The sequence below is a fragment of the Felis catus genome, chromosome A2, assembly GCF_018350175.1.
Source record: "Felis catus isolate Fca126 chromosome A2, F.catus_Fca126_mat1.0, whole genome shotgun sequence".
Taxonomy (NCBI): Eukaryota; Metazoa; Chordata; class Mammalia; order Carnivora; family Felidae; genus Felis; species Felis catus.
The window spans coordinates 147,502,979-147,527,856 of record NC_058369.1 but is presented as its reverse complement, the minus strand read 5'-3'; the positions used below and the strand labels follow the sequence as shown (position 1 = coordinate 147,527,856).

Below are 24,878 nucleotides of genomic sequence, written 5' to 3'. Positions count from 1 at the left end.
ACAGAGCCTGACATGGGGCTTGAACCCATGACCTGAACTCAAGACCTGAACTGAGATCAAGAGTTGGCCGCTTAACAAACCGAGCCACCCGGGCGCCCCCTAAAGCAACTCCATTTAAGTTATCTTGTGAAAGCGGAGGCAGATTAGGTGTTTTATTCAGTTTTACAAATTAGAGAGTCCCCTTATTACTCTGAGAGGTCACAAAAATGAGGGAGTGCTGCAGCTGGGCCTGGCCCAGTGCTCTGTCATGCCTGCCTCGTCTGTTAGGGACTCACTCCACGGGGCCGTGGGCCTGCTGAGCAGCCTGTGTACCTGTATGTACCCATCCCTTGGCAGCTGTCCTGTACCTGCTGCCACTGGCCCTGAGGACACCAAGTAAGGAAGAGGCAAGACTCATGCCACAGGGTTCCTCTCGTCTCCATGTCTACCGTCCACATCATATGGATTCACTGGTGTCACCAGTAGTGTGCATCCTAGTCCACACTGGACGGGGCCCAAGTATGCATCCTTCTTGTTCTCCAGAAGTTTCTATTTAGTTGTCAAGTGTCACCCGAGAGTGACGTTTTCCCAAACCCTCTGGTTTTATTTTCTTTATCACACTTAACACCATCCCTAGTGCTCTGGCTTGTTTATATAATTACTGTTATATTTCCTGTTTTCGTTACTTGAATGTAAATTCTGGTCCACACAATAGAGCTTTATCCATGACACTTTCTCAGTAAAGAATGGGAAGTGAGCCTGTTAATAATATGGCATGTGCCTGTACTGAAATGTCAAGCAGTCCCTGAAAAGAAAAAGTTGGGTCCATGTGCCTTCTGTGGAAAGGTGGCTGTGACCTTACTGAAGGAGGGGAGTGATTTGAACGTGATACACATTGTTTGATCCTGTTTTTAAACATATGTCACTAATATAAACAGCTAACTGTTGGCAGGGGCTGCCTCTTGGAAGTGGCATTAGAGGGGAGCGTGGTGTGAACCCAGAGCCCAGGACCAGGACCGGGGCCAGGCTAAAGGAGTGGGGGACAAGTCAGTTACTCACAGAGACAGAGATTATCCTGAAGTCAGGGGAGGAACATGCAAGAGGGACACCAAGGACAAATCCTACCTCACTCAAGGGCTGACCAGGCCACAGGTCTGGGGAACCTCTTGTCCCTTTTTCCATTCCTGCTGCCATTGAACTGCGCAAGCCTGGGAAGGGTGGCAGCTGGTGGGAGTCTACAGGAAGAGCATCCCAGCTGCTCCCCTGTGACATAATGGAGGAGCCCCCAAGAACTGTTAGGCTCGTTGCTGAAAACCAGTAACAGAAGTGTGGAGCGGCCGCTCAGCTGTGAGGTTGGGGGTTGGTCTGGTGGGTGGGTTAAGACTGGTGACAGCATGTAACCAGGGGGATATGCTGGGAAGTGGGCACCACCCCAATTTATCTTCCACCCTCTGTGACCATGACAAAGGTACACACACCCAGATGCTCTCGTGGGCAGAGAAAAGCGGCTTCTCTCTGCGTCTCTCCTGCCCTCATGGAGACTGCAGTGTGACTGGGGCATTTTAAAGTTCAGCCCAAGCTCCCCCACCCATTGCCGCCTGAGGTATAAGGAGTAACCTCCCCTGCCCTGACCTTCTCCCACCCCCGCCCCCAAAGCAGCAACTCTTTTAGGAGAGCCTCCCACAAATTTCCTGCACTTGGCCAAAGTGCTCTTCCTTATACAAGCCCCAGCTCTCCTGCCTCTCTCGCCAATAAGCCTCTGGCTGTTTCCTCTGAGTAAAGGCTCCTTCCTCCCCATTCCCCCTGGTGTCCTGGGTCCAGGTGACCGAAGCTGGGTCACGAGCTTCCTTAAACCAGCACTCAGGGAGCTCCGAGTCCCTGTTTGGCACCAGCCTAGATTCTGGTTTAGCTCTGTTGCAGTGAGTCCCTAAACTTCTCAGCCTGTACGTCCTCACCCAAAAGCAGAGCAGAGCTGTCACTAGGATTAAAGTGATGCAGAGGTAGAGAACCACCCCGCCACCACCACCCCCCGCCCCCCCGCTGCCTCCAAACCTGCCAGGAACATAAAAGCTGTTCAGTAAAGGATGAGGTTGTTGTATCAGAGTGTGCTCTGTTCTCAGCACCTCACTGGACACCATGAGGAAATAAAGATCAGTGAGCTGATGTGCCCATACCCACATCCCAGAAGCCAGTGATCTGCTTGGAGAAACAAGACGGGTCTGCAGGGAGAGAAATTTCTGGAGACTAGGAGGGACGTGTCAAGTAGTAATAACTCCAGGCAGCACCTGGCCTCACGTATTCCGCACCCACCCTTCCCCCAGCCGTGGCTGTAGCAGCCAGCCTTGCCAGCACCTGCCAGATGCACCTGTCACCATTCTGCCCCCCAGGCTCCTCCATGACCGGGTACTCTGGACACTCATACACGTGACAGGATAATTCTTGGCCAGTGGGGGAATGGGAGCTTCTAGGTATATGTTGTCCCATTCTTCACAGGACAATTCTGAGACCCTTTCTATGTTTCCCTCAGAGGTTTCCAGCAGGATGGAGCCCCAGCTGCCACGGCAGTAGCCAGCCTGGAAGGGCTTCTTTGGACTGGCTTGCCCTCCTTCCCGCTTGGCTCTCTTCAAGCCCCCACTCCTATTCTTTGGGATCATTTTCTTTATTTTTTTAACTTGCTTTATTTGGGGGGTATTTTATAAAATGAGCCACCTATGGTGCCTGGGTGGCTCAGTCAGTTCAGCATCTGACTCTTGATTTTGGCTCAGGTCATGATTTCATGGTTTGTGAGTTCAAGCCGCGCATTGGGCTCTGTGATGACAGTGCAGAGACTACTTGGGATTCTCTCCTTCTGCCCCTCCCCAGCTCATACATGCATTTTCTCTCTCTCTCTCTCTCTCTCTCTCTCTCTCTCAAAATAAATAAATAAACCTTAAAAAAAAGTTTTTTTTAAAAAATGAGCCACCTAGGTCCAGGTGCTCACCTCAGGCTTTCTTTCCCAGTGGGAACGAAGTGCAGTGGCTCAAGGCACAGGCTGTAAGCTCAGACTGACTTTGTGGCTGTCTGGGGCTGTGAGCTAGGGCAAGGAGGAGTGGCATCCGTTCATTTACTCTGAGTGTACTAATCAGGGCTCTCTGGAGAAACAGAACCAACAGGATACCTAGAGATACATACAAAAGGAGATTTACTGTAGGAATTGGCCCATGCCATTATGGAGACCAAGAAGTCCCAAGATCTGCCATTTGCAGGCTGGACAACCAGGAAAGCTGGTGAGATAATTCAGTCTGAGGGAGAAGGCAGACACCCTCAAGAATGCACCCAGAAACAGTTTACCCACTCTCTGGGCATCCATCCCTCAGCCAGTCAAGTTGACCTATAAAGTTAATCATTATGCTAAGGGTTGCTGTGAAGTTCACCTGAGAGAGAAGGTTTAGCACTGACATTGAAGATACAGTCTCTGGAGCCAGACTCCTAGATTCTTCAGCTTGTTACCTGTGTGACCCTGGAGAAGTCACTTAACCTCTCTGTGCCTCAGTTTTCTAAAATGTAGCCTGGGGATGATAGTAACAGTGCCCACCTCCCAGGGTTGTGAGCATTGAACAAGTTAATACATGGATCTGAAGCAGTCTCCACCTGTTAAGTGTCTGCAAAGTGTCTGCAAAGCACTTACAGAGTACCTGTCACTATGGAAAACACTAGATAAAGTATAAGCCTGGTACAAGAAAAGGTATTAACCTTGTAAGGCTAGTCTAAGAAAGTATAGGAGAATATTTTTTTTATTTGTTTTGAGATGGGAAGGAAGGGCAGAGAGAGAGGGGGGGAGAGAGAGAGAATTCCAAGCAGGCTCTGTGCTGTCAGCACAGAGCCCAATGTGGAACTTGAACCCACAAACAGCAAGACCATGATCTGAACCAAAATCCAGAGTCGGACACTTAGACTGACTGAGCCACCCAGGCACCCCCATAGGAGAATATTTTTGTGACTTAGAAACTGGAAAGGACATCTTAAAATTTCAAAAGCATGCACAAAAATTTAAAAGTTTGATTTTGGGGGGATGCTTGGGTGGCTCAGTCGATTAAGCGTCCAACTTTGGCTCAGGTCATGATCTCTTGGTTTATGAGTTCTGTGCTAAAAGCTTTGAATCCTCTGTTTCCCTCTCTCTCTGCCCCTCCCCTGCTCATGTGCACAATCTCTCTCTCTCTCAAAAATAAACACTGAAAAAAAATAAAAGTTTCCTTTTTCTACACCAAAATGAAGGCCTCATTGACAAAGAAGGATACTATGAACAAAATTAATAGATGGATGATAGAATGGGAGAAGCCATTGCCAACACTGAGTTTATTCTAATTCTAGGTAAAATCTAGAATATACAAAGGACAGGGGTAGGTCATCAAGCCCAACAGAAGACAGACAAGCCTAAGGTATGAACAGACCACATGGGGGGAGAAAGCTCAGAGGCACATGAAGTGCTCTGTGGTTGATAACAAGATAGGCAAGTTGGGAGTGGAGCGGTGTGGCCGTTCTGGAAAGCACTGTGGCAGGACCCATTCCTTGGCTACCCAAGGAAACGCTCACCCAGGTCTGTGGGGCAGGGTTGGGGGGCTGTGCTCTGGATGTTCCCTGCTGCGTTGTCTCTAGGGGGCGAAGGAGTTGTCACCTTGACCCTAACCAATACTTCATCAATGTTTGCTGTTACTGCGTAGTCTAATCAGAGGAAATCAAAACCTGAAGTGGGGAAGGACAGTGACAAGAGACATCATGACATCTTCTTCCTTGTCATGAGTCCAGCCACTGACCAGAAGAACAGATGTGGTCAGTGACTCGTCTCCCTCTCTCTCTCCCTCTCTCTTTCTGTCATGCACACACACTCGAGCGTGCATACACATGCAGGACAGTGGTAGAGGCCCAGTTTGTTCGCTTTTTTAAAATTATTTCTGTAATGTTTATTTATTTTTGAGAGACAGAGTGTGAGTCGGGAGCAGCAGGGAGAGAGGGAGACACAGAATCGGAAGCAGGCTCCAGGCTCTGAGCTGTCAGCACAGAGCCCGACACGGGGCTCGAACCCATGACCTGAGCCAAAGTCAGATGCCTAACTCACTGAGCCACCTAGGTGCGCCCAGGAAGCCCAGTGTTTAAGCCTGGGTGCCGGCAGGATGGCAGTGCCAGCAGGAGAGTCAGGAACTGAGGTGCAGAACCAGGTGTGAGGTCCTGTAGAGACGGCCATGAGAAAACGTGCTGCAGTGAGGCCCGTGTGTGGATGGAGCAAAGCCTTGCCGGGAGGCCCGGAGAGGAGCCCGGGGGCCGGGGCCAGTGTCTGGGCCCGGCTCCCCACCCTCACCCCCGTGGTGTCTCAGTGCAGCGGGCTCAGCACATGGCCACAGCCCCACCCACTGCCATAAGCCTGTTTTAAGGGAAGCTCTGAGCCGGGAGCGGACGGAGGGCAGCGGGCCTGAACCAGGAAAGCGCCCATGAAGGTGTCACTGTCCGGGGTCTGGGAGCCGAGCCTTCAAGGACAAAGATGCTTTTTGAGGTGGAGAGGATGGGCAGGGCCTTCCACAGAGAGGAAATGGCGCAAACAGGGGCCCAGAGACAGGAAAACACATAGACAAGGAGGTCCCCCGGAGGGCAAGGTGGGCACGGTGGCTGCCTGCGGCCTGGAACTGAATCCTGAAGGCGTCTCGTGGTGGTTTCGGGCTTCAGAGCGTGTTCTGAAGTCGCCGAGGGCCACCGCTTGTCACAGCGCTGTTTTCAAGGAGGTGAGGGGTGGGAGCTGGGCCCGGAGCCTGCCAGGACTGCCCGCCCCTCACACCACGGGCACGCGCCTCCCGCTGGCCGGAGCTGCACACACGTGCTACTCACGCGTACACACCCATACCCGCAGCCCCGCACACGCGCCGCACGCTCGTACCGTATACACGTACTACGCACACCCCCCACGGTATACTGGACCCACAGACCTCACACGCACACACACACCCTCACACACACACCGCACAACATACTGTACTTACAGTCCCCACACCCACTGCGCGCACACATCCACACACACACACACACACACACACACAGTACACACGTGTACCGCACCCACGCACACCCCGCGCCCACCGCACACCCGTACCCCACGCGTGCATGCTGCACACACACATATATATGGCACACATACTTCACCCCCATACCACCCCCCACACACCACACACGTTACACGCACACATCACACACACTCAACTTCTACAACCACCAGCCCACACACGCACGCACTGCACCACCCCGGGCCGTGCCTCCAGTAAATGCGGGCAGGCAACTGATTCCCGGACAACGTGAAAGAGTAAAACATAAAGAGCCTGCGATCCCGGCGCTGTTTGGGGGCACTCGGACCCGAGTAAGTTCCAAAGCTTCTGGACTTGAGGGAACTTCCTGTCTCCATTTCCCATCAGAATCACAGGGGCTTCTGCCTGGCAGGGCCTGGGGATGAGACGCCCCCTCCCCAGGTGCAGCCCCACACCTCCCCCCTCTGACGCACCCTGGCACCTTGCTGTCTCGAAGGACCCTGTCCCCAGAGGGCCCTCTTGCCTTTCCTCCGGTAAGCACAGGTTATCTGTCCATCTGCTGGCCACTGGCCTGTTTATCTTCTTAGGACTCTCTTCCTGAAATAGCTCTGGGTTATCTAAGCTGCTAGAGCGGGCAGGCCGGCCTGCCTGACAGCCCCCCTCCCGGAGAGAGTCCCTCACTGGCAGCTTTCAACTCCTTCAATCCAGGCCCGAATTCCACACATTATTGAGTCAAGCTGGAGATCTTCCTGGGAAGGGCCAGCACCCCCGCTCCCATGGGGTCCCCCCCATCCCCCGACTGCAGCCACAGGAGCACCAGGTGGCCTCTGCTCTCCCGTCCCTCGGCGAGGAGGCCGGGGTCCCTTCCCCGGCTCTCTCACTACAGCCCTGGGCGGCTGCACACTTACACTCGCCAGTCCGGCCATCTCAAAGCTGGCAAACCCGTAGCCAGGCTCATGGGTCTTATCCCGAACCTCTTACCTCTCCCACATCTCCCTCTGTTCAGGCATGTCAAAACTTTCCTAGACTCCCGAATGAAAGTCTCAGTCCTCCCGCCATCCTGGCAGTGCCCCCTCACCAGCCCTACTGCCCACACCCCCACCCCCTGCCCTTCCAGGTTGGAGTCCTCTGGCTGCTCCCCAGGCTCTCGATTCCGAGCCCTACACACCAGCTGTCAGGGTCATCGCCTTCATCTAGCATTTCACCCTGGCACTGCCCTGCTCAAGAACCTGCCATGGCTCCCCCATTAATGGCTGCATCCAGTCCAAACACATCTCAAGGCGCATCTGCACTTATTTAACATCAGAGCCCACCATTCCGATTAGTACTGTCTCTGCTTCAGTCACACTAGTCCCCGCAGCCCCCATACAAGCGTGTTCTTTTGGGCCTCTGTGCCTGTGCTTGGGCTGACACGCTGACCAGCAATACCTTTCATTATCTCCGCCCCCTCACCAAGACTTCCTCCCCCTCCAAGTCCCAATTTTCCTTTTTTAAAATTTATTTTGAGAGAGAGAGAGTGTGTGTGCATGTGCGAACTGAGGAGGAGTTGGGGGGGGGGTGGAGGGAGAGAGAGAGAATCCCAAGCAGGCTCTGCACTGTCAGGGCAGAGCCCAATGTGGGAGCTCTATCCCACGAACGATGAAATCATGACCTGAGCTGAAATCAAGAGTCTGATGCTCAACTGACTGAGCCACCCAGTTGCCCCCCAAGTCCCAATTTTCTTAAGTCCTCTTCAGTGGTTTCCCGTCATTCGTTACTCAGCCACTGTTAATTGAGTGCTTGCTATGGAAAAGACTGTCTCGGGCCAGACTCCCCTCTGAGCTCCAATGGCACCAGTAGCTTTGGTCCCACACTTTGGCACAGAGTCCCTTGAGATTTTGTAATGTGTCACCATTGCAGGTCTGTGGCCCTCCACCAAGCCATAGCCCCTTGAGGGAGACAGCCCAGTCTTCCTCTTCCGTGCACCTCGTGTGGTTCCTTTACAAGCTGCAGGTGCTGGTGGTTGTTTGGTTTTTGTTTTTGTTTTTTGTTCAGAGGGCTAGCATAGAACTGTCACCTCTTTGTTCAATCAAACAAAAACACTTATTTTTTAAAATTTATTAAAGTTTGTCTGTTTGTTTGTTTGTTAAGTAATCTCCATGCCCAACGTGGGGCTCCAACTTGGAGATCAAAGGTCCTCTGCTCTTCCGATTGAGTCAGCCAGGGGCACCAAGTAAACACATTTTAAAATGACTGGGATGTCATAAACAAAAGCACATCTTAACACTAAGAAAGTCATGTTAGGGAGGAAGGAAGAAGATAATGCCAGCATAAAGGACAACCCTTAAAACTGAATACACTTAGCAGCGTGGGGAAATTCACATTTTTCTTTTTCTCCACTTCAGAACATAATCTCAGAATGAAGGGATGGTCCTTTCAATGGAATAAATTTAGCAAGCTGGAAAATATATCACGTTTCTCTTTCTTCAGTTTACAGGGGACAGGGGACCACTGGACCAGTGTTTATCCCAGTATCTGGGAGCCACTGTGTGCAGCTGAGCACAGCCCAAGTGAGCAGAGCGGGTGGTTAAAGTCTTCCGTCGTTGCCCAGAGAAGTGACCTGAGTCGCTGAGTCCCAGGATGCAGCTGGGAGCCAGGGACATGGCTTCCAATCCTTGAGCCTCTGTTTCAGACACATGGCCTGATTTTTTGCTCCAGGAGGCTCACCTCTGTGGGCATGTAGGTATTCTGGATGCTGATTGCAGCCTACTCTGGGGCAGAGAAATCCTGGGGTCCCAGGGGAGACAGGTGGGACAGAGACTCTGGAGTCTCGTTCGGGAGAAGAAAGCAAATGGGTCACAGAAGCAGACACCCCCACCCCATGGCCTCACAGCTCCAAGCCAGTCTGGAGCAGAGCCGGGGTGGGACCTCGGGGCTTCTTTCTGTCCCCTGGCCCTGGGATCCTGCCCTCTCCCTGCTGTGTCTGAGCCAGGCTTCTTCAGAAGAGAAATACAACTGAAACTTTCCATGGCTCAGCCCTGGATCCCCCCGGCCTCTTCCATAAAAAGCCATCACTGCCTGGACAGGAGAAAGAGAGAGAATTTTTCCAAAGGATGTATGTGTGTATTGTTGGGAGCAGCAAGCATTTCGGTGAACTCTGGGTCACAGCACAGCCTGACAAATGGCAGGAAGTTCAGGACTTGGGCCTGACATTTGTTGCACAAAGACCCTACAGCCCAGCCAGGTGAGCTGGGTCTGGGGACCGACACAGGGCCACCGCCCGGCACTTCCTGCCCTTTGTTGGGCCATGTGACAGCCTTCCCAGCGCTCTAAATGGCCTTTCTTTCGTGCCTGACTCCTGTTCTTTATTTATGGAGAGGAGCTCCTCAATATAGAAACGGGTGGGCCCGGAGTCGGCAGCAGGATGTGGGAATGCAGACTGGCGGGATGCCCACCACCGGGGACAGGATCGCTGAATTAAAATAATGCGGCTGTATACACCCAATAATAAGCCTGTCCGGTATTTATATACCTGATGAGACGTTCCACACACTCCCCTGGCGCATGTCAGGGGATCACAAGCCTGCCCTGCCATCAGCACCCCCGTTGGCACCGTCTTCTGGTTGCCTAGTCTGACCCTCGAAGTCGGCATGGGCCCCATAGAAGGAAGGGACGGACCTTTTCTTTCTCCCAGAGCAAAATCTTTGCTGTCTGTCTGCTTCCTCAGGGTTAGTCTTTGCCTCCAGATAGCTGGTGTATGCGTTTGGGGGCCACAGGGCACACAGGACCTCTGTCGGATCCCAATCTTTTCTTCATTATCATCATTTACGAAGGAATTCTTTCTAAAAGTAGGCACACATGTTCCCGATGTCTCAGATAGAAGACCTAGAACAGAATCTGAGGTTTTCTTGGGAACTTGGGGTCTCAGTTAGGATCCCTGTATGAGCAGTGGAAAGAACCCTGGGCCAGGTAGGACAAGGAGACCTGGGTGCCACTTAAGCTGCCCGGCTGGCTATGCAGACTTGAGCAAGTTCCTTCACCTCTCTGGCTCTCAGAGGTTGCCCTGTGTAGCATGTGGTCATACGATGAGGTCAACACAAAAGTTATTGAGGTATACAGAAGGCCATTTTCCGCACACGCTAAATCACAGCTGACTCTGACTTTCAAAACCAGTTTTGCTAGATTTCCTTCTCTCCTACCTTGTTTTTAGGCTAATTTTAGACCACTGTTTATAGACCCATCCATAGTAGCAACTCTCTTTCAAGTTTGTAACATCTAAATCTGTTACAACTGGGAGGCCTGGCTGGCTCAGTCCTGGAGCATGGGACTCTTGATCTGGGGGGTTGTGGGCTCCAGCTCCATATTGGGTGGAGACATGACTTAAAAAAAGAAAACCTGAAAAAAAAAAAAAAAAAAAGGCGGGGCAGAAGGGTGGCTCAGTCAGTTAAGCGTCTGACTTTGGCTCAGGTCATGATCTCACAGTTCATGGGTTCAAGCCTCGCATCAGGCTCTGTGCTGACATCTCGGAGCCTGGAGCCTGTTTCAGATTCTGTGTCTCCCTCTCTCTCTGCCCGTCCCCTGCTCACACTCTCTTTCTCAAAAATAAATATTAAAAAAAATTTTTAACAAAAAATAAATAAAAAGGCATAGCCACAACTATTATTTAAAACAAAAATAATAAACAAATAAACAGATAAATAAGTTTGCTAGAGCTATGTGCAAATTAAAAGTTAATAGGCCCAGGGGCGCCTGGGTGGCGCAGTCGGTTAAGCGTCCGACTTCAGCCAGGTCACGATCTCGCGGTCCGTGAGTTCGAGCCCCGCGTCAGGATCTGGGCTGATGGCTCAGAGCCTGGAGCCTGTTTCTGATTCTGTGTCTCCCTCTCTCTCTGACCCTCCCCTGTTCATGCTCTGTCTCTCTCTGTCCCAAAAATAAAAATAAAACGTTGAAAAAAAAATTAAAAAAAAAAAGAAAAAAAAAAGTTAATAGGCCCAGAGTAAATATACAAATGTGTGTATTTATGTGTGTACTTTGTGGTGTATTTCTGACTAAAGAAAAAAAAAAGAAAAAAAAAAGTTAATAGGCCCAGAGTAAATATACAAATGTGTGTATTTATGTGTGTACTTTGTGGTGTATTTCTGACTAATCAATGACCTTTTTTCCTTCCTAGTTCTTGACTCTCTTCCAGAAGGATGGATTGTCAGAAATGTGAGATCTGGAACAGTGCAGTTCTACTGTACTTTTTTCATATATTCCTATGGTGCTTTCAGAGAACATAGTAGAAATTTAATAAATCATTGTTGAACTGATAACTTCCCCTTCTACTCAAAATTCACCTAGAATAAAAGTCTGCCTCATGCAAGTTTATTTCTGAGCTCAGGTGCAGGATGCAAACTGGTCAGGCCTCCATGCTTGTCTGACAAACTCCTGCTCCTCTTCCTGCTCCCTACAAAACATATGTCCCCCGGGGGCGCCTGGGTGGCTCAGTTGGTCAAGCATCCAGCTTCAGCTCAGGTCATGGCTCACATTTCGTGAGTTCGAGCCCCACCTCAGGCTGTCGGCTGTCAGCACAGAGCCGGCTTCCGATCCCTTGCCCCCCTGACTCTGCCCCCTCTCAAAGATCAATAACCATTTAAAAAACAGGTGTCCCCTCCCTTTCCCATTCCCTCTTCCCTCCTTGCACGGACCCCCATCCTAATGCTCTCCCCCACAGCACTTTCCCCCAACACACACAGGAAAGACACGAGCGTAAATAGATGTCCCTCCCTTTCTCAGAGTGAGGTTTGGAAGCCACACAGAGACATTCCAGAGAGGTTGAGCTCAAAAGATGATAATAATGAACATTTGCATTGACTTCAAAATTCACAGAGTACTTCTGCATGCTGTACGTCACTTACTGTGCAATCCTGAGATGGTAGTGCCAGCATGTGCTGGATTAACTGAGATTGGGTACAGCTGCGTTGTTTTCCAGACCAATTTGGGAGCCCAGGACTTTCGCGCTGTATCCAGCTATGTCAGCTGGGGGGGGGGGGGGAGGCTGCAGGGAAGCAGGGAGGGCAAGGGGTGTCTTGGGAGCTCCCCTTCTTCCAAGAAGGTAAAGACAGTTGTCTTTGAGGAGACAGGGAAAGGGGGAGGGGGCAGGAGGGAGTGAGCAGGGGTTTGAAGTGAGACCAGGGCTCCCTTACTTGGCTCACTTGCTTGCCATCAGCGTGGAATGGGAAGTACCTGGGCCAGGGGTCAGAGGATCAGAAGACTTGGTCTGCACCTGGAGCTCTCCTGGTCCTGGGGAAAATTAAACTCAGAACAATACAATGATAACAATGGTAACAATAATAAACCCACAGCAGCAAGGGAGCAGACCCCGTGGAGATGTTCTAGCCACACAAACCACAATATCCCAGCAACTTGTTTTCACTCATTTCACAGAGATTCCTTGAACACCTACTATGCTCTGGGCACTGAGGCACGCCCTGGGGATTCAATGATAAAAAAGACAAGACCCATGATACATATCCTCATGGGTCAGTCTGCTGCGTCCCCCCACACCCCCCCCAACCCTGCCACTTTGGTCCCACCGGGCTGTGGACAGTGTGGGCCACTATTCAGGCACCGATGTCCTTATCCCTATTACTGTTAGCTCTTCTCCAAAAGCACCCTTTAATGTCACACCCCTCTGTGGACAAGAAGGTTAAGATTTGTGTGCCCTGAGCTTAGTCACCGACTAAAATATTTCCCCTCCCTTGCACCCCCCCCCCGCCCCGTCAATGCAGATGAATGCAGACCTCCAGTGCAGGCTTGGGCGTGTGTGTGTGTGTGTGTGTGTGTGCGTGTGTGCATGTGCGTGTCTGTGTGTGTGTCTTACCTCTCCAAATAGACCACAGGCCCCTGGAAGGTAGAGATTCACTCTCTTTCCGTGGTGGGTGCCAGAGGGAACAGACAAGTTGGTGAGAAATCCCTTGCAACTCTGGTGTTATTGATTTTCTTCCTGGCTCACCACTGAAGTGCGAAGCGCCTGACAGCATAGCAGGAAGTGTCTGGAAGTGCCTAGGACACTCGAGACGAGGGGGACCCTTCACTGATTTGAGGGCCAGAAGCTACTCTGTTTTGCACACACAACTAGTTCAGGGGCAAGAAAGGCCACCAAAGCTGTGACCTGGACAGTTTTTTCCTGGATCCCTGCCGCACACACCCTGCCCTCCTGAATCCCCAGCCTGTGGGTATTCCATGTAATGTCACAGCCGTCCAGCCTGGCCACCAACATCTTGCCCTCCTGTTGTGATTCCAGGTCCAGAAGGCACCTTTGTGCTAGTAAAGGCAAGGGGACCCCATATTCTAGGCAGGCCACATCCACACCAGGGCATAACCTTCCCAACCGCTCAGCAGCTCTCCAGGGACACTCTGCCCTTGATGGAGCTTCTGTCAACCAGAGCCCCCATGCCCTCTTGGTGCCCAGGAGAGATGTTACCTAAGAGTCTCTTTTTGCTTTTCTTTTCTTTGTGATTCAGCCCCCTCTGTATGGCAGCTGGCCCACAGCACAGCCTTGGGAACAGACGCTTGCTGGCCCGGAATTGAATCTCCTCCCTGACCTTGGCCTGTTGTTCTAGAACCTAAGCGATGTGCATGACTCTCTTGTTCCTTAGGCTGAATTCCCTGTCGGGAGGCTCCTCGGCTCTGACGCAGGCAAAGGCCTCCCTCTGATAGACCCAAGTCCCAGTGGAAACAGAGTCTACCCTCGTGTCAGGCCCTGGTCTTCATGGAGCCATGCTCAGGGTCCAGGAGTTTTAGTCTAATGACCTTCCATGCCCCAAGGCCCACCTGTAGTGCTTCTGTTGAACCACTTTAGTGATAGGCCCTACTGGGGCCATTTTACTTTTATTTTTATTTTAAAGTTTATTCATTTATTTGGGGGATGGGGAGGGGCAGAAAGAGAGAGGGAGAGAGAATCCCAGGCAGGCTCTGCTCTGTCAGCACAAAGCCCGACGCAGGGCTCCATCCCATGAGCCTGGAGATCATGACCCGAGCTGAAACCGAGAGTCAGACGCTTAACTGACTGGGCCACCCAGGTGCCCCTCCCCCACTTTATTTTTTAAATTGCTTTCACTGCTAGAAAGTTCTTCCTAGGTTCATTTGACAAATCTTTATAGAAGATATCCCTAACTCCCAGACCTGGTTCTCAATTCTGGAGACAAGCTAGATCAGGTCCCTGCTTAGGTGGAGCTTAAGTTTAAGGGCAGACAACACAGAGTATGCACATGGTAATCAGATGGTTTCAGTTATTGAAAAGCGCCATGATTAATGATCACGGAACATGGTGATTGATCATGAGGAAGCCTTCCTGGAGGCAGAGGGTGGGTACCTCTGAGGCCAGACCAAAGGGCCAGAGGGGACAGCCACAGGGATGGTGAGGGCAGGGGCTGTGAGGGCAGAAGAATGAGCCCAGGAAGGCCAGTGGAGCTGGAACAGGCCCTTGGACTACAGCAAGGAGGTAACAGACGGGGAAGGAAAGAAACGGTGATTCGATCCTCACTTTTAAGGAGTTCTTTTTAAGGGCAAAACCCGCCACCGCCTGCACCAGTCACACTGACCTGCTGTCATCTCCCCAGCTCCCTCCTGTGCAGTCATTTCTGCCTCTGCATGAGGAGGCTTCTGCCCAGCCTAACCTTCCACCGCCACCCTCCCAGCCCTGGCAAACTCCTGCTTAGCCACTGAGATCCAGCTCATAGGTCCCCTCCTCTGAGAAGCCTTCCTAGATGCCCAACCTTGGGCAGAGGTGGCTACTCCTCTCTGTCCTCCACAGAGCCTCCGGCCCCTCTGCCACACTTCTCCCACTCCTCAAGATGGTATCTGAGAGAGGGGGCTCAGAGGCAGATCCAACCTGGGTCCACCTCACCTGCTGTGTCCCCTGGGGTGTCCATTTCCTGGGGCTGCTCTGACAAAGCAACCCAAGCCGGGCTTACAAAACTCAGAACTGTATCGTCTCACAGTTCTGGAGGCCAGAGGTCTGAGATCAGGGTGTTGGTAATGATTTTTTTCTCGGGGCCAGGGGGGAGCTGTTTCATGCCTCTCCACTAGTGACAGCTGGCGATCCTTGACACGTTGCCTTGCCTCTCTCTTCACTCTGCCGTCTTCCTGCATTGTGTCTGGAGAGCCTTCTGCTCTCTGTCTCTCTCCTCTTAGAAAGACACCAGTTTTGGGGCGCCTGGGTGGCACAGTCGGTTAAGCGTCCAACTTCAGCCAGGTCACGATCTCGCGGTCCGTGAGTTCCAGCCCCGCGTCAGGCTCTGGGCTGATGGCTCAGAGCCTGGAGCCTGTTTCTGATTCTGTGTCTCCCTCTCTCTCTGCCCCTCCCCCGTTCATGCTCTGTCTCTCTCTGTCCCAAAAATAAATAAACGTTGAAAAAAAAAATTAAAAAAAAAAAAAAGAAAGACACCAGTTTTATGGGATTAAAGGCCAATCCCACTCCAGTTTGAACTCCTTTTAATTTACCAGATTACATCTGCAATGACCCTATTTCCAAATAAGTTTGCATTCTCAGATGCTGGCGGTTAGGACTTCAGCGTATTATTTGTCGAAACACAATCTAATCCATAACACCCGGGTAATTGTGATGTGTCCTCCTCTGAAATACATGCAAAGGAATACCTTCCTCTTAGTGGGAAGATAGAATGAGCTAACTGTACCAGAGCATAGTACCTAATAAATATTCAAAAAGGCAACTGCTGTGGATTCTATGTTCATAACTGTCCAGCCAACTATGAGTTGACTGCAGGTTTTTTTCCCCTTTTTTTTCTTTTAAGTGTATTTATTTATTTTGAGAGAGACAAAGAGAGTGTGAGCAGGGGAGTGGGAGAGAGAGGGGGGGGGGGAGAGAGAGAGAGAGAGAGAGAGAGAGAGAGAGAGAGAATCCCAAGCACGTTCCATGCTGTCATGGAACTGATGTGGGGCTCGAACCCATGTACCACTGAGATCATGACCTGAGCCAGAATTAGGAGTTGGATGCTCAACCCACTGAGCCACTCAGGTGCCCCTCCTTTTTTAATCCTCAGTGTTTAACACAAAGTTTGTGCTCAAAATTTTTGCCTTCTGAATGAGCCACTGCTACTTTGAGGGCAACGTTAAGATCAAAGGGATGATTTTGAACATCTCCGTTTCCATCAAAGAAAATTTACTGGGGAACAATTAGGCAGTGGTTCAAACTTTCTTGGATAAGTTTTTAATGAGCTCAGGATGCCTAAAAGGTATCTCAAAATTTATTGAATTATTAAATCAAAAATGCCTCTTAATCATTATCTCAAAATATCTTCAAATTATTCTCAAAAGCCTTTCTAACTTCTATGAAGGGCAGGGAGAATTATTGTTAATTAATCTTTAAATTAATGCTTATCACAAGTAATGTATCAGTCCTGGGAAGATTTATGAGGCAGAAATGCTGTACTTTTTATGTGCTACATGTACGTTTTATGGCTGATTGGGGCCCTTTGTGTAATCAATATGATTGGTACATTTATGTACATTTGTAAAACGCTTTGGAGCATAATTTTATTATTTTAAGTGATTAGAAAGGTTTATCGTTCTTTGCTCTCATGACATCTCTAGTCGTATCTGTGGTTTTGGATGCCAAGGCCTTACTTAGGATGTGACCTCCAGCTGCCTCATTATTTTTATGAAGAAAATGTGATCTGCTTTACAATGACTCACTTTATGGTGAGTTTCCAGAGACACAAAGTAGAGAAAAGTGGTTAATTTTCCTTTAAAACTTAATGCCACCCCATCTTCTCTCCTTACCCCCCTGGTCCCCACTCCCTGCCCAGCCTACTCCTGAGTGTAGGCTGAATTAACTGAAATAGGACAGGTTTTAACCAATCCTAAGTGGGAGCTGTTTGCAGACAAGGTTTAAGTTTTCTGTTATATTCCCCTTGGGATCCACTTTCTAACAAAGCCTGTGCAGATAGTGAGCTTATTAAATGTTGGATTTTAATTGATGGCCTATTATATTACTGGATATCCCAGCCAAAAGCAATTCATAAAATGCATATATATTACATGTTACATATTTTAGCCATAACATATATAGCTAATTTATTTGTATAGCTAATATATATGTTTTATATACACATATATGCACAATATATTATAACTAAAACTATTTTTTCTGGCACATGTATAAAATCTCTCTGGAAGAACACAAAAGAGAGGAATAGAGTTGGTTGTCTGCATGGAGGGGAATAAGGAGTTGGGGGGAAGAGGAAAAGGAGAGTGGTCATAATCCACTTACTTCTGAATCCTGTGACTTGCTACCTAGTTCAAAAAATGTTTTCAGTTCATGTGTGTCCAAAGCGAAGATGTAGATAAACATCTTTGTGCCCTTGCTGCTGTGTCCTCATAAAGCCTTGGGCTATATAGTTCAAAGGTGCATGCGTAACCTCCCAGTTAGACTGTAAATTTTTTAAACCTCTGAGATCATCGCTTTCACTCCATCTCTCTTCTCCAGGACCCCAACTAAGCACGACGCTCTCCTTGGTCCTCAGAATTGCTTGTGACAGAATCCACCACCTTCGTGTTTACCATTTTTTCTATCAGAAAACATTGGTGGGGCTTCTCAAGGAGCTGGGGGCGCCAGTGAAGGATGTAAGGCAACACCCTCCCTGTAAAGCAAGGGCAGGGGTGGGGAGAACAGGCTTGGGTGCCACCATTTTTTTTTAAGTTTGTTTATTTATTTTTTCAGTAATGTCTGCACCCAAACCAGGGCCCGAACTCATGACCCTGAGATCACAAGCTGCACGCTCTTCTGACTGAACCAGCCAGGTACCCCTCAGGCGCCCCCATGGATCCTGGAAGGGCCAGAGCTCCAACGTTGTGTGAATAAAGTGCCACAGGGGGGAAAGGCTCAGGACAGGCTCGCGGAAAGGGTGTTTGCGAGCTGACCCTAGAAAAAGAGCCCAAAAAGTTTTCAGTTGAAGGGCGGATTTCTTTTCTTTTCTTTTTTGTAATTTTTCTTTAATGCTTATTTATTTTTGAGACAGAGCGCGAGTGGGGGAGGAGCAGAGAGAGAGGGAGACACAGAATCCAAAACAGGCTCCAGACTCCGAGCTGTCAACACAGAGCCCGACGCCGGGCTCAAATCCACGAACCGCGGGATCACGACCTGAGCCCAAGCCGGACGCTCAACTGACTGAGCCACCCAGGCGCCCCCGCATTTCTTCTAAATAACTAGAGCACAAAGGTTCTGAGCATGCGCAGGCGGCTGCCACGGTTCTGAAGCTCCGCCACTAACTAGTTGTCTGCCGCTGGGCAAGTTACTGAGTTTGTTTGCTTATCTATAAGCTAGGAGAACCCTAATTCCTTCCTCACAGGTTTGTGGAGAAAATGAAATAAGACAACGCTTACAAAGCACTTCGCACAAGGCCTGGCACAAAGTAAGTGCTCAGCAAACCTTAGGGGGGGATTATTAGTTGTACTTGATGCATGAAGAAGAAAACCTCTTTAAGGACTGAGTCCTGGGTGAGAAATCTGGGCAGGTCCAGGCTCGCTGACTTTCTGTGGCCCAAGGAGTCCTTTGTGATGAGTGCACCTTAGTTCTCAAGTAACACCTTGCCGCCTTGGTGATTTTGATTTCAAAAATGGAGGGGAAAAAACAAAAACAAAACTCTGGCAGGCCACTGGAGGCAAATGAGGGGGCTGAGCTTCGGGTTTGGGGGTGTGGGGCTATGGGGCCGAAAGGTGGGGCACCGAGGAGCTTATGCGGGCTTGCACAGCAACAGATGAGCACGCAACAAAGAGGCAATCCCGTTTTCTTTTTTTTAAGACTAGATTTTTTTTTAAAGTTTATTTATTTTGAGAGAGAGAGTGAGCATTGTGTGTGCATGCGTGAGGGGTAAAGAGAGGAAGACACAGAATCCCAAACAGGCTGCGCACCACCAGCACAGAGCGCCTGGAGGGTCTTGATCCCAGGAACCTCAAGGTCATGACCTGAGCCCAGATCGAGATTCAGAGGCTTAACCAAGGGAGCCACCCAGGTACCCCAACAGCCCAGGCCTCTGACCCTGTAGGTGGGGGTTGCTCTTAAAAAGGCCTTTGAGTCATCAGAAGGGGAAGGGGGATGTTCTTTGTGACGGGTGGTCCCCAGCGACACTTTCGCGCTGAACTTAGGCTCCGAGTCTGAACAGTTTTAACCAAGGAAGCTCGCGTCCCTGATGGAGTCGGAGACAAGAACTCTGTGGACACAGAACTGCCGGATCCTCCCTGAGGGGCGAAGGAACTGTGAGTGAGATTCCCTCTCCAGTGTCTCTGTAGGAGGGAAGGGGAGGAAGCTGCCTCCTCCAGAATGGACTAGGTGCTGCCCGCCCGCCTTAGGTCTTGACCTCAGGTGCTCCTACGTCCCTCACTATCTCTGGGGGCACTTACAGAGATTCTCAAAAAGCAGCACAGAGAAGTGTCCATAAATGGGCTTCCAGGATTTGGGGGCTTAAAAAAGCAACAATCGTGAGGCACTTCCTGAGATAACATAGCATTCGTTCCTGGGGTTAAAATGATTTGCCGTGGCCGGAATCAGACACCAACCTGTGGGAACGCTAGGGGAGACTGAGAAAAGAACCCAGAAGAAGGGAGAGGGGAAACAACTACAAAGAGGGTTATATTTTTCTTTTTTTTTAAGATTTTTAAGAGACGTTTATTTATTTATTTCGAGAGAGTGAGAGCAGGGGAGGGGCAGAGGGAGAGAGAGGGAGCCCAAGCAGGCGCCAAGCTGTCAGCACAGAGCCCGATTCGGGGTTTGAACTCACAAACTGCCCGATCATGACCTGAGCCGAAAACAAGAATCGGACGTTTAAACCAACTGAGCCACCCAGGCACCCCTTAAGATTTTATTAAGTAATCTCTACACCCAATGTGTAGATTTATTAAGTAATCTCTACACCCACTGTCCTGAGACCAAGTCTCATGCTCTACTAACTGAGCCAGCCAGGTGCCCCAGAGTGTTATATTTTTCAAAGTTCATCAACAATTTTTGCTTCCAGAGTTTTATATCTCTGGAGGCAAAAATTATATATAAATATATATGTATATATTTATATATAATAACATATATAACACAAAATTACATATAATATTAAATTATATATAATATAAAATTATATATACTATAAAATATAAAGATTACATATATATATTTGAGAGAGAGAGAGAGAGAGAGAGAGAGAGAGAGAGTGAGCATGCACATTCGAGCAGGGAGGAGGGGCAAAAGGAGAAAGAATTGTTAGTGAGCTCCACTCTCAGTGTGGAGCCTGATGCAGGGCTTGATCCCACAACCCTGGGATTATGACTTGAGTCAAAATCAAGAGTTGGCTGCTCAACCACTGAGGTGCCCCCCTCCCCGAGTTTTTTTTTTTTTTAAGTAAGCTTTGCACCCAATGTGGGGCTTGAACTTACAACCCTGAGATCAAGAGTTGCATGTTCTATTGACTGAGCCAGCCAGGTGTCCCTTGCGTCCAAGGTTTTGAACCATCTCTGAAAAGGAGTTAGGGCAGATATTTTTTTATCCCATTTGGCAGATTAGGAAGGAGACACTTGGAGAGTTTCCTGATATCATAGGCTAGTGGATGGTAGAAGAATAGAAATACAACTTTTTAAATGATCTTTGGAGACGGATTCATTTATCCACCTGTATTTACCAAGCACCTACTATGGCCAGGCACAGTGCTAGATCCTGGGGATGTAAAAGTGAACCGAGAGAAAAGGACTGTGGTCTCATGGAGCTCTGAGTGCAGTGGAAAGGCCAGAAATGCACACACAGAGAAAAAAAATCTAGAAATATACCAACCATCCCTGCTATGAAGGAGTCAGGGGAGAACCCCTTACCCTCTAACACTCTCTGAACGTGGGGTTTTATTCAAGCTTCGCTGCTACATGATTGTCAGGATTCCTTCCAATCTGAGAATTCAGCAGTTCCCATGCAGCCTCCCCGACAAGAGTTTGTGATTGTACGAAGTGGAAAGTGGGGAGGTTCGGTTTTGTCTTCTGTCCCCACAGCCGCCCCTGTGTGGACTTGCCGTCCCTGAGCTGCGGGCTCTGCACGGTGTCCCTGCTGCAGAGAGGCAGATCTCCCAACCCCGGCTGTACACTGAGCGTGTAAATGTTATCAACAAGCCCTGGTGACAGGGGAAGAACAATGCTTCAGAGGTTAATGAAGTCATGGGAACCTCCAGTGCTGATCCCAGCCCTGTCCTGTGTCTGTCGTCCATCCATATCTGGGCCAGCTTGTTTATCTCTGCAGGTCTGTAGCCCTGTCCCTGTGGGTCCCGGCAGGCCTTGCAGTAGGTTTACTCATTCTGTAGCAAGGAAGAAGGACACATGGGCTAGATACCTCTCTTGGAGACCGAAGGCCAAGAAGCAGAAGTCATTCTGGGGTTGGATAAACCCGGGTTTTGTGAATCAATCTCCCAGTTAGAGTGAATAAAAACCCTTAAACATACCAGCCGATTAATGCAGTTTGGAAGAAGATCCTTGGGAGCGTGGAAAAGGAAGAGTTGGAGTGCAGTGGTTTCAAACATTGGGGAACGGTGTGGCAATTTTGATTTTTGCAGACGGGGCAAGTGGCCCTGAGATGTGATTCAGTGAAAAGTTCTTGCTGTATTTAACTTAAATGCAGGGCAGAGACGACTGCTCTGGGAATAATGAAGTTTCGGTGAATGAAAACTGGAGGGTAAGTCCATGTCAATTTTTTGAGTTGGGTGGACGTCTTTGGGGAACCAGAGCAGGACGGGTTTTGACAAGCGTAGGCGGGGTTGTGTGGGTGAGCAATCACTTCTTGAATGGAGAAAAACACCAGTAGTCTGCTTCATCTGTGTGGTGTGTTTTAGATTGCCCCTGGGGTAGGCATTTCCTCTTAACCATGTTTATGAAACACAGCAGGCAAAATTACAGTATAATGAATATCACTATTCATTCATGCATTTATCCACTCTCCGAATAGTATAGTTTTAGTGTGGTTTTAGGAGGCAGGCTGCCAGGTTGGAATCCTGACTCCGCTACCTAATAGCTGGGTGATCGTAGGCCAGGTATTTAAGTTCCATAAACACCTCAGTTTTCTTATCAGTAAAAAAATGAAAGTCTATGCATGTAAAATGCCGAGCCTCGTGCTAGCACGTGTGGTTAGGATCAACAAACTCCGGGTATTCTTTGCATTGTTTGTTATCAAATGCCCACTGCTCAACCAGGCTAGATATGGAACACACAAATAAATAGAGAAGCTTGCCCTCAGAGAAAGAACCTATGGGCTGTATGTGTATATAACTATGAAAAAACATTCCAAGTCAGTGAATCAGGGCACGAACCCAAGGCAATGGGAACGCAGAGGAGGAGATTATGATCTCGGAGGCAGGGGGGCAGATCAGAATAGGCTGCATAACATCTGATCCTTCCAACCTGGTCCGACTTCGGCTCAGGTCATGATCTCGCAGTGTGTGAGTTCGAGCCCGACGTGGGGCTCTGTGCAGACAGCACAGAGCCCTCTTGGGATTCTCTCTCCCTTCCCCACTTGTGCTTACACACACTCCCTCTCTCTCAAAATAAATACAAAAAAATAAATAAATAAATAAAAACAAAGGGGCAATTCTTAAATCTTTTAAAAAAAGAAGAGTGAAAATGAGTGTTGTAGTTGAATCTAAACAGCCATCTCCCTTTCAATGGGAGAAGAAGGTAGAAAGGTTCGTTGGGGCCAGATCTTGGAGACCTCGAATGCTGTTTGGGAATGCATTCAAGAGGCAGGCAGACAGGAGTTTGAGCAGGTGAGGGACAGGATTACACCTGATTCTGAGGACAACATTCTAGTGCAGGGGGAGGTAAGACAGGGGAGGAAGGAGGTGAGGGTGTCAGATGCAGAGCTGGGGACTGCCAAGGGTGCAGGGATAGGGCACGGCTGGCTCTTTCCTCAAGGAGCTCAGAGCTCACCGGGAAAACTGGACACATGCACATCAACGCCCAGAGAAGAGGGCCATGTGACAAATCTATCTCTGCCTTCAGGTGGATGCCAGGGAAACAAGGTTCTTGATACCTTGTCTGCAAAATGGGGTGATGGCAATATATTTACCTCTCCAAATTGTATGAGGATATAGTCATTTTAGGCAAGTGAAGTGTTTAGCACATGCCCGGAATACAGGCATAGCTCCATGCAGTTCTATTCAAGCACACGTTCTGGCCCTGGTCAGCCTCCAGGGTGGAAGAAGCTGACTGCATTCTGGTTTTTTGTTTTTTTTTTTTGCACAGGGGCAGAGGAAGGAGGGGGAGCTCAGGGGCTAAGCGGGAGATGAGATTGGAAAGCAGGTTGGGGCATGCGTGTCATGAAGATAGCCGGAGCCAATGGATCAGGCTTCTTTTATTTCAACTTAATTAGGACTTGACTCCTATCTCCTTCCCCTGGTTCCATCCCCACCGCACATCTTTTGTTCCTGCCATGGGACCTGTGGCTTTTTGAGTTGAGAGACCAACAGCCCAGGACACAGATGCATGAATGCAGATAATCTTGATAGGAAGGCACCAGGCTGTGTTACAACAGTGGCCAGAGTGCTATCCTGGTTCTTCTGGAGCCAGCACTGTTTACCCGCTGTGTGAGCGGGGACAGGTCAGCCCAACTTGCCTGGCCTTTTCTTCTCATGTGATAAGGGTGTTGGCCACTGGCATCTAACATGCCCTTGGCCCTAGCCTATCTCTGAAGCTGAGGTGTTTGGGAATTCCAAGGATCACAGGTGCATGGCTGCAATCCCTGCTTGCACGTCGATGGCTCTTCAATGTCTCTTTCCCGTCCTTTCCTCAAGTCCGTGCTTCAGTGTCACAGACACAACTTCTTAAGTGCCCCCTGGGTAATCAAAGTCAACATGTTCAAAATTGGACTCATCATTTTCTTCTCCCAAACTTGTTTCTCGTCTTATGTTCTGCATCCCAGTTAGTGACGTTCAACCACAGCACTCAGATAATCCACCTAGTAACCCAGCAGGGGAACCAGGACTCTGGAGCACCTGCCATGCCTTCATGCCCTGAACATACCACACACATCACATCCAATGAGCTGTTAACGCCTATTAATTCTGTCCCCCCCCCCCCAATACCTCTAGTGGCTGGTCCCTCCCCTTCCCTCCCACTGCTACTGAACTCATGCCCTTGGAACAGGGACAGATGCATTGGCCTCTCAAAGTGCGTGACCTCCTGGGTCTCCCATCTACATTCTGCTTAAGGCAAATACCTGCAGTTGTCAGCTCCTTACTCCACCTGCCTGAAATGCCTTTTCTTTTGCTCTTGCCCTCATGAGTCTTCCTCCTCCTGTGAGACCCTGTGCCCTCCTCAGGAGCCTTCCCTGACTTCCCTCTCCAGGCCAAGCTGAGCCTGTCCTGCTCTGTGCTTTGTGCCTGCTCACAACACTTGCCGCACCCTCTACTGCGCTTCAGCTAGGTGCGTTTGAGAGGGCAGGGGCTGTGCCGTCCAGGTGTGCATGTTCAGCACTGTGCCCAGAATGCGGCACGTTTTGCATGGTAGAGTGGGTGTTGCTGTGTAATCGTACCTAAGTGCATGACTTTGGGGAGAGGTGCCCAACTTGAACCCCAGCTGGTAGTCACAGAATCATACAATTTGGCAAAGATAAGGCCCAACCTCGTGGATAAAGTCCAACCACTCATTTATCTATTCATCAGTCTTTGTGTTTTGACTCCTTCTTGGAGTCAGGCACCAACTGTACTGGGCGCCGAGATCCCAAGATGAACGAAATACCACTCTGGGCCCCCAAGGAACTTGGAGGTCAAGGGTTAGAAAACCCAGGTAAGGGTGTCCTGTGCAGCTTATGAACAGCTGCTACGGCCTCAGGATGGATAAATGTATGCATTTGTC

General features: G+C 49.6%; 1 long non-coding RNA gene across 2 annotated transcripts in view; it reads left to right on the top strand.

Annotated features, from left to right (window-relative positions):
* The window catches only part of LOC109497801, a 36,444-nt gene extending 25,096 nt beyond the window's left edge, over nt 1–11,348 (top strand). Inside the window, exons 4-5 of one of the 2 annotated variants that reach the window (XR_006594577.1) lie at nt 8,496–8,744; nt 11,176–11,348. This is a non-coding gene — a long non-coding RNA (uncharacterized LOC109497801). The remainder of the gene's footprint in view (nt 1–8,495; nt 8,745–11,175) is intronic. The other variant, XR_006594578.1, reaches the window with a different exon arrangement.
* The last annotated feature ends 13,530 nt before the right edge of the window (nt 11,349–24,878 follow it).